The 18,603-nt window shown below is 39.6% G+C and overlaps 1 protein-coding gene across 1 annotated transcript in view; it reads left to right on the top strand.

The window, feature by feature from the left end:
• CTNNAL1 (catenin alpha like 1) overlaps positions 1-18,603 on the top strand; it is a 288,515-nt gene that overhangs the window by 26,322 nt on the left and 243,590 nt on the right. The gene's annotated exons all lie outside the window — the stretch shown is intronic.

Here is an 18,603-nt window from a genome sequence, read left to right as displayed (position 1 = left end):
CTTTGGGCTTTGCGATATCTTGATTGCAGCAAATGTTCTAAAATGAGCATTTGGCCTTCAGTCTTTGAATTGTGCCTTCCTGTCATGTAGTGAGGCTGATGATGTCCTCGGAGTGTTGTTCTAAGCTCTGTTCACTCCTTTGAAAACATTTCATTAAATCCCCTCTCACTTTCTGCTTTCCCTCCAACTCTGTTAATTGTACCTAGTTTACTTTGAAGAGTCATTGAGAATTCTGTGCTCCTCTGAACAGATCTCCTGGAGTCCTGTTGAATCCATAAAATGATGTAAGATATATAGATTCTCTGGGACTATATTTTAAATTTTCTTAAATTAATCTAATTTGTAGTTTTTAGAACTGTGTGGGATTGTAGATAGAATGAGTATCATATTGGTGCCACAAAGATGAGTAATGCGTTTTTGTTTTTTGTTAAAAATCATCATCATCAGTGCTCCTTATGTAACGCTTAATTTTGTTATCCATGCATGGTGTAATATGACTGTCAGAATAAAAAATGTTCCACTGATTTATGGAAATGAAGTTAATTCATCCTCGTGTGATTTAGTGTAAAAATCATGTTATAAATACATAATTGCAGGGAAGGTAAGGATCCAACTTCAGTCCATAAAATCCATACAGTTTTAATGTTTCGATCGTTCTTAGACTCAGCTAGACTCACAGCTGGCGTTCTAAATGCTTTTTCCTCACACCCCTTTTCCCCAACTCACGCTTATGTTAAGGTGCATGTAGTATTGCTTGCTATGTTTTAAAAAGAAACAATAAAACTTTGTGGATTTTATGGACCGTAGCTGGATCCTTCCCTTTCTTGGAAATGTGCAGTGACACCTGGCAGAGACGTGATCCTGTGCTTCCAACACTGAGGCTAAGTGCACACGTACCGGAACTCTCGCGGAAATTACCGCGAGAATTCCGGAATTCCAGTCCGCGGGAAAATCGCATTTTAAATTCCCGCGATTTTCCCGCGGAAAAACTAGCATTTTGCAAGCGTAATTAGCTTGCAAAATGCTAGCGTTCGCCAAGCGATCTGGAGCATCGCTTGGAGAACTGATTGACAGGTTGGTCGCACTCGTCAAACAGTGTTTGACAAGTGTGACCAACTTTTTACTACTGAGGCCGCCTATGCAGCATCAGTAGTAAAAGATAAAATGTAAAAAAAAAAATAAAAAATACTGTTATTCTTACCTTCCGACGTCCCGCGCAGGCGTTCCCAGTAATCCTTTGCGAAAATGCCCGCAATGACGTCCGTTATCGCGGGATCGCGACGTCTCGCGGTAATTCGCGATGACGTCGCGCGAATGACCGCGAGAACGGACGCCATCGCGAGCATTTTCGCAAAGGATTACTGGGAACGGGAGCGTGGAGAGAAGCGGGAAGGTGAGAATAACAATATTTTTTATTTTATAATTCTATTTTTTACAGGGATATGGTACCCAGAGCCCGGAGGACAGTCTCCTCTCCTCCGGACCGTGGGTACCATCCGCAATTGTTCTGCTTACTTTCCGCATGTTGTGCACAGCCACATGCGGAAAGTAAGCGGAACAATGCATTCCTATGGGTGCGGGATCGCCGCGATTCCGCAAAATAATGAGCATGCTGCGTTTTTTACCACGAAGCGATTCCGCCGCTGTAAAAACCGCAGCATTAGCACAGCATTGCGGAATCCCATAGGAATGCATGGGATGCTTATTTTTCGCGTTTTCGCGGCAAAATCGCGCGGTTAAAACTGCCGCGGAAACGCGAAAAAAACGCGACGTGTGAACTCAGCCTGAAACTCACAGGGCGTTTCCACCATGGGTGAGCTGATGCTGTCTTTTTCTCATTAAGGCTGAGTGCAGACGGACTTTTTGGCCCTGCGGATTTTTCCGCGCAGAATGGATGAAATCCGCATGTCAAATGACCTGCATTTTTCCTGCGGATTTCTTCCATTTTTCATGCGGTTTTCATGCGGTTTTTGTGTGGTTTTCCATTGCGGTTTTCCCCCTGCGGATTTGGTGACAGGGGAGATGGAAAACCGCACAAAAGAAGTAACATGCTGCGGATTTTGTACCGCGGGAAAACCGCGCGGAAAAATCCACAGCGTCTGCACAGCGTTTTTTTTTTTTTTTACTTTGATTTTAAGGCTACTGTACATCACAATGCAGAAATGCAACGTTTCTGTGCGGTAAAATCCGCTGCGGAACCGCTGCAAATCTGCATCGTGTGCACACAGCCTAACCGTGTATAAATACATAAACCTTGCCAAGATGCTTTTCTTATATGGCACCACAGTGGAGGATACATGGTACTTATTCTATAGCTAGTATGTAGGGCGCTTCTGAGGATGGAATATGTGCACTGAAAAGCTGCTTGTCTCCAATTTTTGTGGCACTAAATGGCAGGGCTGTGGAGTCGGAGTCGTGGAGTCGGAGTTAGTTTTGGTTGGAGTCGGTAGAAATGTACCGACTCCGACTCCAGCTTTAAAAAAAAATGTATTAATATTTCATAATTGAACTTTCATATGAATTTTATAAATGTTACTCAAATATATATGTTCTATCAAACTATGAACAACAGTGATAAGCAGTTCTGCTGGAGATAGAGACATTTCTTACTTCTTGTGTGTCACTGTTCTCCACTGCCCTTATCTAATCTTATACTTGGTTAACCTCATGCTGCCCCAACCCCCCTACTTACAATGTATGAAACTGAAAGTGAAAATGTGTTGCAAATTCTTAGTAGTAAAGCTCCTCCTCTAGACTAGATCATACTAGGTGTGCGTCTTCCAAGCATCTCACAGCTGCCTGCTACTCAGAAGGGGAAGACTGTAAGAAGTATTATCCTTTCAACAAACTTTGCATCAGTTAACTGTGAGTACATGAGGAATAATAACAGTATTATTGACCACTATATCAGTTGTACGACCTGGCAATAATTTTGTACAATTGTTTTTAGGAAAAACCATTGTCATTTGGATTGTGAATGCAGAATTAAAAACCTGAGAATGTCAAAGAAGCATCACATTAAATCAGCTGTATTTGAACATTTCACCATCACTCAAGATAGAAAACATTGTCTGTCGGTGTATGACAAATGATCCAGACGAAAACAAATGCTGTGAAGCCAAGATGAGTGCATATTCAGGCAAAGATAAAAATGCTCCTACCAGAGCTTCTAATGTAAAGAGACATTTACAGCGCTTTCATCCAGAAGTACTGAAAGCAGTGGATGAGAAAGACTGCATCCAAACCAATGAACCAGTGCCCAGCTCTTCCAGCCAAAGGAGCAGAGAACTTTGCAGCCATCAGTTGCAAGATATTTTGTCAGTGACAAAGTTACTGTGACAATGACAGTAGATACATTTAAAAAACAGATCATAGAGCTTGTTGTAAAGGATAGTGTGCCTATTTCATTATTTTCACGACCAGCTTTTATGTGTCTGAATGGGGAAATGGCCCGCAAGCTTGGTGTTTCTCTGGAGAGAGAGAGTATTAGAAAATTAGTAATCGAAGAAGCTTTTAAACAAAAGGAAGAACTTAAAAAAACTCTCAAGGGACGCTTTCTGTTTCTTAAAATGGATTCCTTCACACGTCACAGAGTGAACTATTTTGCCATCAATGTCCGATTTGTTTGTGGCAAAAATGAAATAGTTACTAAGACATTGGCAGTAAAAGACACCAAAGCTCATCACACCAGTGAGTTTCTCCAGGTCTTGGTGGAAAAGGTTCTGCAAGACTATGAACTTAAAAAAGAGCAAGTTCTTTCTGTCGTAACTGACAATGCTTCAAATATAAGTACTATTAAGCTAATGAATGAGAGTAATGATGGTGACCAGCAGCTAGAAGAACATTCTGGGTCCACAGACACAGAAATGTTTGAAATAGAGGAACACAGTATTGTAACTGAGGAGCAAACTGAAGTTGCTTCAGATGAACAGCAACATGATAGTTGAGATGATCTTGTTGAAACTGTGTCAATGTGTTCTTTCATTCATCACATGCGCTGTGTTGTGCATACGCTACAGCTGGCTATAAGAGACAGTCTGCAAGAAGGACATGCTGCTGCACTGATTGGCAAGGTGAGAAAATTGGCTACTGTTGCCAGAACCCCTAAAGTTGACTCAATTTTGAAGAGACGTGCTGGAAAAGGGGCAATTATTGATCAAGCCACACGATGGGGCAGTACTTACTTAATGATTCAGCGCTTGGTTGAACTGAAAACCTTTCTTGTAGACATGGCTAACCCTCAACTGACACTAAATGAAAGTCAGTGGAATCAGGTGACTGAGCTGGAAAAATTGCTAGAGCACCCATTTACAGTGACTAAAAAATTACAAGCAGAGGACTTAACTCCAGGTATTTTCTTAAAGGAGTGGAAGAACCTGATGTTTCGCCTGTCCCAAAGAGGAGGGTTAATTGCAAGTGGCCTTGCTACATCAATGAAACGGAGAGAGGAGCTACTATTACAAAATAACATTCTTTTGGCACCTGTTTATGTAGACCCAATGCATCGGATTCTTCTAGATGATCAACAGCTAAGTAAAGGAAAAGAAGCTCTGTTTGAAATAGCAGTAAGGATGAAAGGGTTGCAGAACAGTCAGGAGGAACAAGAAGAATTTGGTCGTCCTGCCACATCTTCACCCTCATCAACTGATGAAGAATTTAATTTCGAAAAATATTTGGATCACAAGGACCGTGCAAAGCGTTCCCGCATAGAAGAAGAGTCATCCCCATCAAGGAACACAGCCAGTACATTTCAGCAGAATTTTTCATGTGCACTAAAAGAAATTGAGAAATTTGACCGTTCATCAAAAATAACAGTGCAACAAGCGATTCCTCTGTATCCTGACATTGTCAGAGATGTTGCCCGAGTGGTTACTGCTTTGCCACCAACACAAGTTAGTGTAGAGAGGTTGTTCTCTGCTCTCAAAATAATTAGATCAGATTTGAGGGCATCCATGAAGGAGGATCTGACAGAGGCAATACTTTTTCTGAGGACAAATTTATAGATTTCTTCTTATTAACTGCATAAAAGTGTTTATTGCATATTTACTTACAGTTTAGAAAAGTTTATAGAAGTTATTTGCTATATTCTAATTGTATTCTAATAAATGTAGTTTTTGCTCTAAGTGGTCTGATTACTTATATGATGGTGAGAAACTGAATAAGCACGATGTTTAATATTTTACAACAGTAAATTATTAGTTATGAATTGGCCATTTATGAAGAAGTCGGAGCCGGAGTCGGAGCCTGTTAAAATCCAGGAGTCGGAGTCGCAACTGTGGCTTACCGACTCCACAGCCCTGCTAAATGGGGTAGAGAGTTAATTTTAAAATCCTGTATCTGCAGCTTCAACTATGATGAAGGGTGTCAGTTGTTTCCAAGGTTTCCCTGTTATGTCTGTGATGCCTAGATTTCAAAACACCATTAAAAATTATCAAAAAGATAGGGAAAGTTAAAGGGCTTGTCCCATGAACAAACTTAATTTTAATCAATAGATCTTGGAATAATAATAAGTTCCATAATTGGATGTGATTACATAAAATGTTCCTGTGCTGAGATAATCTTTATAAATGTGTCCCTGCTGTGTAATATGTGTCTGACCGTACAGGAACAATGGTCTGATCATACCACAGCTCCTGGGAAGGGGGAGGAAGTAAAAACATATGCAGACATTGCAGCATAGGATCACAATTAATTATTTCTTTGAAATAAAACAATTTTTTAAATAGGCAGGGAAATGCTTTACCTCACAAAAACAATCTGTCATCCTCTGCTATTATGTCTGTATACTCTTTTTTTTTTTTTTTTTTGTTTCCTCCCCTGCCCAGGTGATCTGATGTGCTGACCAGAGAATGAAACACCAGGACCAGACCACCGGAGAGGCCTGTGCTGGATCCACAGAAGCAAGCGTGGATAACTATGGCTTAGTTTATTTGTTTTTAAAACCTACATGTGACTGCCTATCATTTCTTTTCAACACATCTGACATATTTTCAGAGTTGATAAGACACACATACATATATTCAGATTTGATGAAATTCTTATCACTTAGTGTGCTCTTTATACATGAAAGAACTGCTGGCCGCTCGTTTGGCCGACAGCTTTGTATGCTGTCTCCATCATACACTTCAATGCTCACATTCTGCATGGGGTGAAGGAAGAAGGCCATTGTCAAACACCTTTGCCAGTGGCTTATATCCAGGTAGAACAAAAGGATCAAGCGTTGTAATTCACTGTGCCTGATCTATCCTCTGGCCATATCTATCAGGAGAGATTTAGAGGGCCCCATACACAGCAAATAGTTAGCCTGCCCATGTAATCGGCATGTTCAGCGACCTTAACGTGTATTGGGGCAGTTAGGCTATGTTTTGTTTCCAGGATTAAATTGAAAAGGTGTTTATTGGCAAGCAACATAACTACCATATTTACAGGATCCATAGGAAATATAGCAGATACGTTGTGATCCACCAACGCTGGGTCAGTGAGGTGTGTTCCTTTTTTTTTTTTTTTTTATAACTAAATAGAATAACATTCCTTACACGTCCAACAATCAAAATTCAGTGGAAAAGAACCAAAGTAATTCCTTTCATACTTCTAATCAGGATCCCTTATTGGAATTCCTAAAAAAGAAAAAGAAAAAAAAAACTTGCTAAACTGCTGTGTGTGAAGGCTAGAGGCTAGTACAATTTTTGCCATTTCCACTTCAGATAGGTAAATTAGATTTACTGTGAATATTCTTTTGTTGGCCTGTGGACATCCAGCTCCTGCAATACAAGGAACAGTCACTATTAAAATACACAGCGCTGACTCTAGAACACTCTAAAGGATGACAGCGCTCAATTGATGGATCCCTTATTGGCGTAACATTTCTGGCGAGATGCACGGTGACACGCCAATGACGAGATGCGTCTCATAATGATTTAGGCATGTGTTACTCGTGCACATTCAGTCTTAATAAATTGGGCTCATCCTCCCTGGCAGGCTTTTCAAAGTATGTTTATTCTGAAATGTCACTGATTCAGCGTAAAAAGAATTTGGCTGTAAGTGAACAGTGTGACTGATTCCTACTCTTTTTTGGTTCAGGTGGCATTAATCTGATATCGGGTTCCATTTAAATGTGTTTTCCCACATATGAAAGTTGATTTTAATCAATAGATCTTTGAATAATAATAATTTCCACAATCAGTTGTGTTTAAATAAAATGTTCCTGTGCTGAGATTAACTTATAAATGTTCCCCTGTTGTGTCTGACCATACAGGGACATGGTCTGATCATACCACAGCTCCTGGGCAGGAGATGTGATAAGAGAGTATACAGACATTACAGCAGGGGATCACCGCTAATTCTTTAGTGAGGTAAAACTTCCCTGCCTGTTTTTAAACAATGTTTTACTTCATAGAATCAGCTGTGATCCCCTGTTGTCCTGTCTGCATTCTCTCTCTTGCGTCCTCCCCTGTCCAGCAGACATGGTATGATCAGCCCATGTCCCTGTACAGTCAGACACAGCCATTACACAGTACACAGCAGGGACACATTTATAAGATTATCCCAGCACAGGAACATTTTATGTTATCACATCCAATTGTGGAAATTATTATTATTATTATTATTATTATTATTATTATTCCTATTCCAAGATCTATTGATTAAAATGTACTTTTGTACTCAAAATTTCGCACCAAAATCTATGTCAAAGCCACATTCAAAATCAACCCCTATTGTTTTCAATGGAAAGTCCCTGTTGCTAAAAGTTCAAAACCACTTCAGTCTGTCTGCTATTTAGGCAGTTTTTGTAGGGTAACAGCTTTTGTATTAGCTGTGTGATCCAATGAGATTACGTTGTCATGCGCCTAAATAAAGGAAATCTGGAGTGTTCAGTCTGTAAATCATATGTGAATACTTAGAATTTTATTACAGGGACAGTAAGCCTTGTCATTGATAATGCAACATAAAAGCAGGGCTGTGGAGTCGGAGCTCATTTTGGTGGAGTCGGTATAAAATGGTCCGACTCCTAAAATATATAATAAATTGGGTACAGTAGTTCAATGCAGAATGTGCTGAATATTTTTTCATAGGAATTTGGGAAAGTTATGAAATGTCCTATAAATGGCTGTTCTATTTCTGATCTAAGGCTACATTCACACACAGCGTTTTTGCTGCGTTTTTTGAGGATACGTTTTTCAGCTGCAAAAGCAGATCAGCTTTTTGAAAAACTGCATTACCTGAAAGGTTTTTGAGCTGATAGATAATGTTTTCAAAAGCAGATTAGAAATCTGCTCTATCTATCCATTTATCCATATCTGTCTATCCATATCTTATCTGTACCAAAAAGAATGAAAGTCGGGTAGCACACAGACTAACACTCTTTTTTTTTTTTTTTTTTTTTTTTTTAAGTACCAGTCAGGTACACCTCAAAGCTGCCCAAAAGGACGCCCAGGACAGGCATTGCTCGTCTTCAGTAACACATCAACATCAATTGATAGTTGGAATAAATAGACTGCATTCACCACATCTTAAGGTGCAGGCTTTATTTTCAAGTGTAGGGGTGTGCAGTATAAGGTTCTGCAGCAGCTGAGGTGTGCAGTATGAGATTCTGCAGAACAGTATGAGGTTCTGCCCCCCCCTCCTAGTTTTGATCCTGGCTAAAACAGTTTCTTATAGATATGGCGAACCCTCAGGTAACCCTAAATGAAGGTCAATGGACACAGGTGGCTGAATTGAAGGAATTGCTTAATCTCCTATTTACCGTGACTAAAAAATTACAAGCTGAGGATTTAACTCCTGGCATTTTCATAAGGGAGTGGAAGCGCTTGCTATTTTGCCGGTCCCAAAGAGGAGCTTTAATCGCAGATGGCATTTCTGCTTCAATGAAACGGAGAGAGACACAGCTATTGGAAAATAAATTTTTTCTGGCAGCTGTTTATGTGGACCCAAGTCATCGTATATTGCTTGATGATCAACAGCTTACTAAAGGAAAAGAAGCTCTGACTGAGGTAGCAGTTAGGATGATTGGCCTACAGGAGGACTGCCAGGCGCAAGAGGACTTGGGTCCTGACAGTGCTACTGCTGCCATATCTTCATCCTCATCAGATGAGGAGTTTGACTTTGACAAGTATTTGGATGATATGGAGCAGGCAAAGCGTTGCTGCAAGGAAAAAGATTTCACTCCGTCTCCTATAGCAAGCAGTTTGACCATATTTCAGCAAAATGTTTCACTTGCTCTCAAAGAAATAGAAAAATTCAACCGTTCATCAAAACTGACTGTGCATGAGGAAATTCCTTTATACTTGGTAATTGTTAGAGATGTTGCCCATGTGGTTACGACTTTGCCTCCAACCCAATTAGTGTAGAGAGGTTGTTCTCTGGCCTTAAAATTATTAGGTCAGATTTGAGGTGATCTATAAAGGAGGATCTGATGGAGGCAATTCTATTTCTTAGAACAAATGCATAGACTGCACAAATGTTATTTAGTATGTTTTTGTTGAAAACTGTTTTTTGCCACTTACGTAGTTTATTACATAATATTATATAGTGTGTGTGTGTGTGTATATATATATATATATATATATATATATATATATATATATATATATGTGTATATATATATGTGTGTGTAATCGATATTATAGTGTATTACATATTTACAATTTATTACAGTTTTTTGTGTTCTAAAGTTGTATTCCAATAAATATATATCTAAATGTCTTGATTATTGTATCATAAAAATGATTAAATGTCTGATGTTCACATTGTACTACAATAAATTTTTCACTTAAATATAAGCAATATACCGTATGTCAGAGTCGGTGGAAGGGATATTGAGGAGTCGGAGTCGCAGGTTTGGCTTACCGACTCCACAGCCCTGCATAAAAAGTTGGTCTCCTTCTACCATTGTATATTTCTGTAAATAGAATACCCATAGCATTTCTCATCTCTTGATACAGCACTGTATGCCCCCAGTATATCAAAATCTATTTTTTTTAAAGATGCAATTAACTCTGTGATTAACTCTGATAAAATAAAGATCTAGTTTTAATTGATAAAGCTGTAATCAAGTGATATCTTCACTCCATGGGAGAGAGGCAATGATGCCTGTGATCAGTGGAGTTTTGGCTGTCTGTTATGTCCTCAGGCTGTAAGCTTTGGTGGTCCCCATTAGAGCATCCAGCTCTGCAGCATTGCTTATTTGCATGCCATTCATTTCTGAAAAACACTAGGCGGCTGACATCTTTGCTTCACATAGTAGCCAACAAAATCAAATGCCTCGGAAGTCCAATTCTTATGTTAATATTCATGAACCAAGGTAAATATGAAAAGACATGATCCAAGCAATGAAATACTTTCCCATGTCTAACTATAATACTACCTACTTAGATTTTAGAAACGAGCCGTAACCTGCTGTTGAAATCCTAGTTCTGTGCTATTAAAGGGAACCTGTCAGCACCTTCTTACTTATAGATGTAGTAGTATGGCTGTCTAGGCGCTTTTTCTTCAATAAAAATTATACCCTTTTTGTAGTGACCCAGGATATTGGGAATGAGAAACCTAGCATAAAGCCATATGCAAAACAGCTGGAGGTTCCCTGGGGGAGTATATTTGCAGAGCTAATGCACTTTCACCCTGATTTGCATATGGCTTCTATGCTAGATTTCTCGTTACTGGAAAAATGTCTGCAAAAAAGGTAAAATTTCTATTGGGGGCTGTACCTCTACAGCCCTATGTAAAAATGTGCTCCCAGGTTTCCTTTATGTTTGATCCTGAACATTCTTAATGGATGTAGTATGGAATTTGGCTTCGGGAAGAAACTGTGAATAATCTGATCAACAGGTCCACCAGAAAGGCCTAACCCTAATTTCAATTATTTCTATTTAACATTTAAAAATAATGGCACAGTTCCAATTCATGGTCCACTTTAAAGCAAATATGCCAAAAGTATAGTATAAATGTAAGATCAGGATTTCGTAGGTCTCATTCTATTTATATGTTTGGAGCACAGAGCTCCTGTAAGTTGATTGCATTGCCTGAGGCTGAAGCAAATGTGACATAATTATTAAATCCATTGAATTGCACCACTGTATGACTGGTATAAAATGACCCTAAGCCAATTGTGGTTGGAGAGGAATTCTGGGACATATTTTTCATCATCCTATTTATATTACTGTATCTCTGCGTATGAATGCAGAACTTGGACTGACATTCAGATGGTTATCTGAAAAGCATCTTATTGATCCAGGTTTGTTGCCCTGTAGAAAGTGTAACACTAGTTTAAAGGGAACCTGTCACCAGGTTTGACCGATCTATGATACGGCCATCACCTTTCAGGGCTGATACACAGTATTCTATAATATATACTGTATCTGCCCCCAATCCGACCTGAAAGAGAAGAAAAAATAGCTTTTATTATACTCACCTGTGGGGCGGTCTGGTCCGAGGGGTGTCCCTGGTAGGGCACCTATCCTCTTACGATTGCCGGCCTTCTCCTTGCTTTGTGTGCATGACACGTCCCTACATCATCCACAGTCTACTCGACATCACACTCCCGCGCAGGCATGCTTCTCTGACCTGGTAAGGGCAGAGCAAAGTCCTGTAGTGCGCAGGTGCTGGGAAAGGTGGAAGAGCCCCGGCACATGGGCACCGCAGTACTTTAGTCTGCTCTAGTCAGGGCAGAGAAGTATGCCTGCACAGGAGGGACCAAGAAGAGCGACACTCATTGGACCAGACTGTCCCGCAGGTGAGTATAATAAAATCTCTCTTTCTTTTTCAGGCCTGATTCGGGGCAGCTATACAGCATTATAGAATGCTGTATATCAGCCGTGAAAGGTAGCCTTATCTCTTATCAGGCAAACCTGGTGACAGGTTCACTTTAATATCACTTTGCTCTAGGATATCTGATTATATCCAAAGCCTTCATTGTGTACTGTAGGCTTTGAGTTTCTGGGCCTTTAAAAAAAAAAAAAAAAAAAAGGGAAGTAGTTAACCCAGAGTGGTGGCACTATAGATTAATGTCAGTTAAACCTGCTGGGCCTGGACTGGCAATATATATGTATTAGGTGTTTGGTGATTTTTATTATTTATTTTTTTATAGATCATAAGTTGTCAAGAAAAGTTTTTTTTTTCTGTGCTCTCAAGGAACATAAGCTGCCCTAAGAGTTGGCTGTCAGCAGCAAGCTCCTCTCTTCACAATACCATACCAAACAGTCATCACGCAACTGCTATCAAGGGTATGCTATGTGGTCAAAAGTATTGGATCACACCATGTAACTAATGAATTTCAGTTTTTCCATTCAGTCCTATTACCAGAAGTGCGTACATTGAAAGGCCCAGCCATGCAGTCTGCTGACTTAATTACTGCAAAGTTCCAGACCTCTTCTGATATTCACATCAGCATAAAAATTGTGCACTAGATGCTTCATGCCATGGGTTTCCATTGTGATTTAAGGCCTCATGCAAGCCTTACATCACCAAGCTCAATGCCAAGAATTGGAGTGATGTAAAGCACAATGCCACGGAACTCTGGAGCAGTGGAAATGTCCTCTGTGGAGTGACAAATTGCACTTTCTATCTTGCAGTCTAATAGCAAGCCTGTTTTGTTCAATGTTAGGGAAACATGGCTTGTCTGACTGCATTGTGTAAAGTTTGGTGGGTTAGGAATAAGACTGGGTGGTTTTTGAGTGGTTAGCTTGTGCCCCATAGTGAAAGGAAAGACGTGCAAAGACATTGTGAACAATTGTATGCTTCCAGCTTTGGGGGAACAGTTTGGAGTAGGCCTTTTTTTTGTCCAGCATTTCTGTGCCCCAGTGCACAAAGCAATGTCCACAATGACATTGTTGGGTGAGTTTGGTGTGGTAGCACTTTATTTGCCAGCACCAAACCCTAAGCTGATAACAACCACCTTTGCGATGAACTGCAGCGGAAATTGGGAGCCAAGCCACTTATACAATGTACAAATTGTCTTCTGGCTAATTAAAAAAAAAAAAATCACTGCAAAATATTGTAGAAAGCCTTTCCAGAAGAGTGGAAGGTGGTTTAGCTGCAAATGAGAGAACAACTTCACATTAATGTCTATGGATCAAAAATAAGATGTCATAAAAGTTCCCATAGGTGTCACGATGCGCATAGGCTGTTTATAGGACATAGAAGGTTTGTTGCTTTTAAATATTCGATTTCCAATTGTCTAATGATGTAGGTCATAATCTCCTCAATAGTACAAAAAAAAACATTTTTATTATGGATGATTATGAATTGTAAGATAAATGTTTCTATAAACTATGTCCATTGTGCAGAAAATTGCCAGTTTTACATCTTCATTGTGATGTGGTCGTAAAATTTACCACACTGTCATTTTAATAAATGAAAGATTATGACATTTGGAGTCTGTTACTGAGAAGCACTGACCCGTGGTGACACCACTGTCGAGGTCTGGGGTAGAATTTATCAACCATCACATGATGGCAAAGATCTGACCTACACGAGTCATTTCAAAAATGTGTCTGTGGGAAAGCAGACCTTGGCAAGTGTTAAGAGTCAGCATTTGTCGGTGTGTAAGAACAGAGCTTTGCTTGGTAATTTGTTTGTCACAAGACCAGGGACTAGAAGAAGTGCTTTGTCAGATCTAGTGACTCTTGTAAACTTGCTATTGTTCTCTCCAGGTTACTGGCTGTATTCATATTGTATTGTCGTGTACCATTGCTGGTTATTTGTATCTAATTCACGTGACTTGCAGCACTAATAATGTGTATAAGGCCAGAGGAGTGCAGATGTCGCTGTAGTGTACATGCACACTAGGAATAATTGAAAGATTCTATCACCTTTGGTACACCCCACATTCCCATGTACAGAAGTTTTTAAACTAATAGCACTGTGTTCGCAAACATGAGTTAATCATAAAATCTTTATACTAGTTTTTATTTCCATGTATTGGGAACATGTCACAATGTTTTCTAATTCAAAACATGGAGAAATATATAATTTAACTACTTTATGGAAAATAAAAAATGAATATTGGGCTGTTCTAAACAATAAGTATCTGCATTTGTCTTTACAAACTCCCAATATGTACGGTACTTTTTTTTTGTGGATTTAGCATTCCTGTGAATCACCAACATAATATTTAGTTGTATAGTTTTTTTTTTTTCTTTTAGAACTCTTTCACATGTGTGTTGCATAGTCAACCAACTTCTGGCCCCTCTCAGGATGCTTGGACTACATCCCACAACTTTTTGTCATTTACTTGCTTTGCCTAAGAAATGGCATTTTTAATGTCACCCCCACAAGTGTTCTATCTGATTAAGGTCCGGGGGTTGGGCAGGTGTCACCATAACCTCAATTTTGTTGGACTGGAACCAAGATTTTGCTTGTTTACTGGTGTGTTTAGGGTCGTTGTCTTGTTGAAACACCCATTTCAAGGGTATTTCCTCTTCAGCATAAGGAAACATGATCTCTTCAAGTATTTTAATATATGCAAACTGATCGGTAAATAGGTCCATCACCATAGTAAGAGAAACATGACCATATCATGATGCTTGCACCACCATGCTTCACTGTCTCCAGAGTGTACTGTGCCTTGAATGCAGAGTTTGGGGGTTGTCCGACGAACTGTCTGAGGCCATTGGACACAAAAAGAACAATTTTACTTTGATCAGTCCACAAAATGTTTCTCCATTTCTCTTTTGGCCAGTGGATGTGTTCTTTGGTAAATTGTACCCACTTCAGTAAATGTCTTTCTTTTAACAGTGGGACTTTGCGGGGACTTCTTGCTAAGAGATTAGCTTCACACAGGGGTCTTCTAACTGTCACAATACTCACAGGTAACTTGAGCCTGTCTTTGATCATCCTGGAGCTGATAATTGGCTGAGCCATTGCCGTTCTTCCATCCATTCGAATGATAGTCTTCCGTTTTCTTCCTCGTCTCTCTTGTTTGGCTTTCCATTTTAATGCATTTGAGATTATTTTAGCTGAACAGCCTATCATTGTCTGCAGTTTATAAGTTTTACCCTCTCCAACAAACTTTTTAATCAAAGTACGCTGTTCTTCTGACCAATGTCTTAAACGACCCATATTTATCAGGCTTTCAAGGCGAAATGCAAGTACATGTTCTGGCTTCACCCTTAAATAAGGGCCACCTGATTCACACCTGTTTCTTTACAGAATGATTGACCTTACTAATTGAACCAAAAACAGTGATTACCGTATTTTGCAGATTATAAGACGCTCCGGATTATAAGACGCACCCCAAATTTTGAGGAAAACAACTTTTTTTTTAAGAAAATGGTGGTGCTTCTTCTTATCCATGTGTCTTATTGCTTACTCATCTCATCTCCCAAGATCTTGGTGCCGAGACCTCCATCTGCGCATGCGCCGTCCCCGGCAGCCAGCTTCCTGAGTCCACCGCATAAGAAACCATGGAGCTGGGTTAAAAAAATTCCCTAATTCTTTTTTTTTTTTTTTTTTTTTTTTTTTTTTTGTAAATAATAAAAAAATAAAAGTACACATTTAGTATCGCCGCGTCAGTAACGACCCGCCCTATAAAACTCTCCCACTAGTTAACCCCTTTATTGAACCCCTTCAAAAAAGGCAAAAAACAATACTTTATCATACCGCCGAACAAAAATGCAATAATACGCGATCAAAAAGACAGATATAAATAAACATGGTACCACTGAAAACATCATCTTGTCCCGCCAAAAACGAGCTGCCATATAGAGTCCTCAGCGAAAAAATAAGTTATAGCTCGCAGAATAAAGCGATGCAAAAATTATTTTTATATAGAATTTTTTATTGTATAAAAGCGCCAAAACATATAAATGAGGTATCGCTGTAATCGTACTAACCCGAAGAATAAAACTGCTTTATCAATTTTACCACACGTGGAACGGTGTAAACATTCCCCCAAAGAAATTCATGAATTGATGGTTTTTGTCCATTCTGCGTTCCAAAAATCAGAATAAAATGCTATCAAAAAATGTTATGTGCCCGAAAATGGTATCAATGAAAACGTCAACTTGTCCTGCAAAAAATAAGACCTCACATGACTCTGTAGGTCAAAATATGGAAAAATTATAGCTCTCAAAGTCTGATGCAAAAACTATATTTGGCAATAAAAAGCGTCTTTTAGCGTGTGACAGCTGCCAAACAAAAGCCCTCTATAAATAGTAAATCAATCCCCCCTTTATCACCCCTTTTATCACCCCCTTAGTTAGGGAAAAATAATAAAATTTTTAAATGTACTTATTTCCGTTTTCCCATTAGGGCTAGGGTTAGGAGTGTGTTGAGGTTAGGGTTTGAGTTAGAATTGCGGGGTTTCCACTGTTCAGGCACATTAGGGGCTCTCCAAACGCAATATGGTGTCCAATCTCAATTCCTGCCAATTTTGGGTTGAAAAAGTCAAACGGCGCTCCTTCCTTTCCAAGCTCTGCCATGCGCCCAAACAGTGGTTTACCCCCACATATGGGGTGTCAGCGTATTCAAGACAAATTGAACAATAACTTTTGGGGTCCTGTTTCCCTTAGAAAAAAAAAATTGGGGGTGAAAAGATCATTTTTGTGGAAAAGATTTTTTAATTTTACGGCTGTACGTTAAAAAGTTCTGTGAAGCCCATGGGGGTTCAAAGTTCTCACGACATATATAGATAAGTTCCTTGGGGGGTCTAGTTTCCAAAATTGTGTCATTTGTGGGGGGGTTCCACTGTTTAGGCACATCAGGGGCTCTCCAAATGCGACATGGCGTCCGATCTCAATTCCAGCCAATTTTGCGTTGAAAAAGTCAAACGGCGCTTCCTTCCTTTCCGAGCTCTGCCATGCGCCCAAACAGTGGTTCCCACCCACATATCAAGCATCAGCATACTCAGGACAAATTGCACAATAACTTTTGTGGTCCAATTTCTCCTGTTACCCTTGGTAAAATAAAAAAAAATTGGACCTGAATATTTTTTTTTTTTTTAAACATTCAAAAAATTCATGTGAAGTACCTGAAGGGTTAATAAACTTCTTGAATGTGGTTTTGAGCACCTTGAGGGGTGCAGTTTTTAGAATGGTGTCACTTTTGGGTATTTTCTATCATATAGACCCCTCAAAGTGACTTCAAATGTGATGTGGTGTAAAAATGAGAAAGCGCTGGTCAACTTTTAACCCTTATAACTTCCTAACAAAAAAACTTTTGCTTCCAAAATTGTGCTGATGTAAAGTAAACATGTGGGAAATGTTATTTATTAAGTACTGTACTAGTTGAAGAGCCCGGCGTTGCCTGGGCATAGTAACAAACTGTTAGTTATAACAAATTATAATGATTATATTGCACATAAAAACCATGCATCTAATCCTATCCTGTGTGATACTGACTGCTGAGCTGTGTATCTAATACTATTCTGTGTGATACTGTGTGCTGAGCTGCGTATCTAATCCTATCCTGTGTGATACTGTCTGCTGAGCCGTGTATCTAATCCTATCCTGTGTGATACTGTTTGCTGAGCCGTGTATCTATTCCTATCCTGTGTGATACGGTCTGCTGAGCTGTGTCTCTATTCCTATCCTGTGTGATACTGACTGCTGAGCTGTGTATCTTATCCTATCCTGTGTGATAGTCTGCTCAGCTGTGTATCTAACCCTATCCTGTGATACTGACTGCTGAGCCGTGTGTCTAATCCTCTCCTCTGTGATACTGTCTGCTGAGCTATGTATCTAATCCTATACTGTGATACTGACTGCTGAGCTGTGTATCTAATCCTATCCTGTGTGATACTGCCTGCGGAGCTGTGTATCTATTCCTATCCTGTGATACTGACTGCTGATCTGTGTATCTAATCCTATCCTGTGTGATAGTCTGCTGAACCGTGTATCTAATCCTATCCTGTGTGATACTGTCTGCTGAGCTTGTATCTAATCCTATCCTATGTGATACTGACTGCTGAGATGTGTATCTAATCCTCTCCTGTGTGATACTGACTGCTGAGCCGTGTATCTAATCCTATCCTGTGTGATACTGGGCTCCTCCTGCAGTCTGTGTCAGAGGGTGGTCTGTGTTGGCACGGTAATAAATTGTGTTATTTCCAGCTTTACAGAAGGACGATAACACCATAGAAATGATAAGAATAATAGGCCTCAGTTACCACAACTGTCTACAAAGAAAATTGTTGCTGATAACAACCAATCACAGCTCATTTTTCATCTTTTAAACAGCTCTGGGACAGCGTGGCGAGTTTTGAGTGTCGACTTTTGTGTTTCGACTTTTATGTGGCGAGGTTGGTGTATGTGTGGTAAAATGTATGCTGAGAGTGGTAAATGTGTTGAAGCACATGGTAGTGTGTGGTGCATTTTGTGTATGTGTTCATATCCCCGTGTGTGGTGAGTATCCCATGTCAGGGCCTGTCTGTCTTACTATAAAAAAAATTATTTTTGTGTTGCCATATTCTGAGAGCCATATAATTTGCAATCTGATGTCAACGGAGCTTTATGAAATATAGTATATATACACTGTTGCTTGTGAAATTATCCCCCCCATTGGCATTTTTCATGTTTTGCTACCTCACAACGTGGAATTTCACGGTTTTTATTTTATTTTTTATTTTTTTTGAGGGTTTGCACTAGTTCATGTAAAGAACATTCCTACAAC

This window comes from Dendrobates tinctorius, unplaced genomic scaffold, assembly GCF_039654945.1.
Source record: "Dendrobates tinctorius isolate UK_male_01 unplaced genomic scaffold, ASM3965494v1 ptg000102l, whole genome shotgun sequence".
In the NCBI taxonomy this organism is placed as follows: Eukaryota; Metazoa; Chordata; class Amphibia; order Anura; family Dendrobatidae; genus Dendrobates; species Dendrobates tinctorius.
Note: the sequence above shows the minus strand (reverse complement) of the source record. Positions and strands in the feature narration are given on the sequence as shown.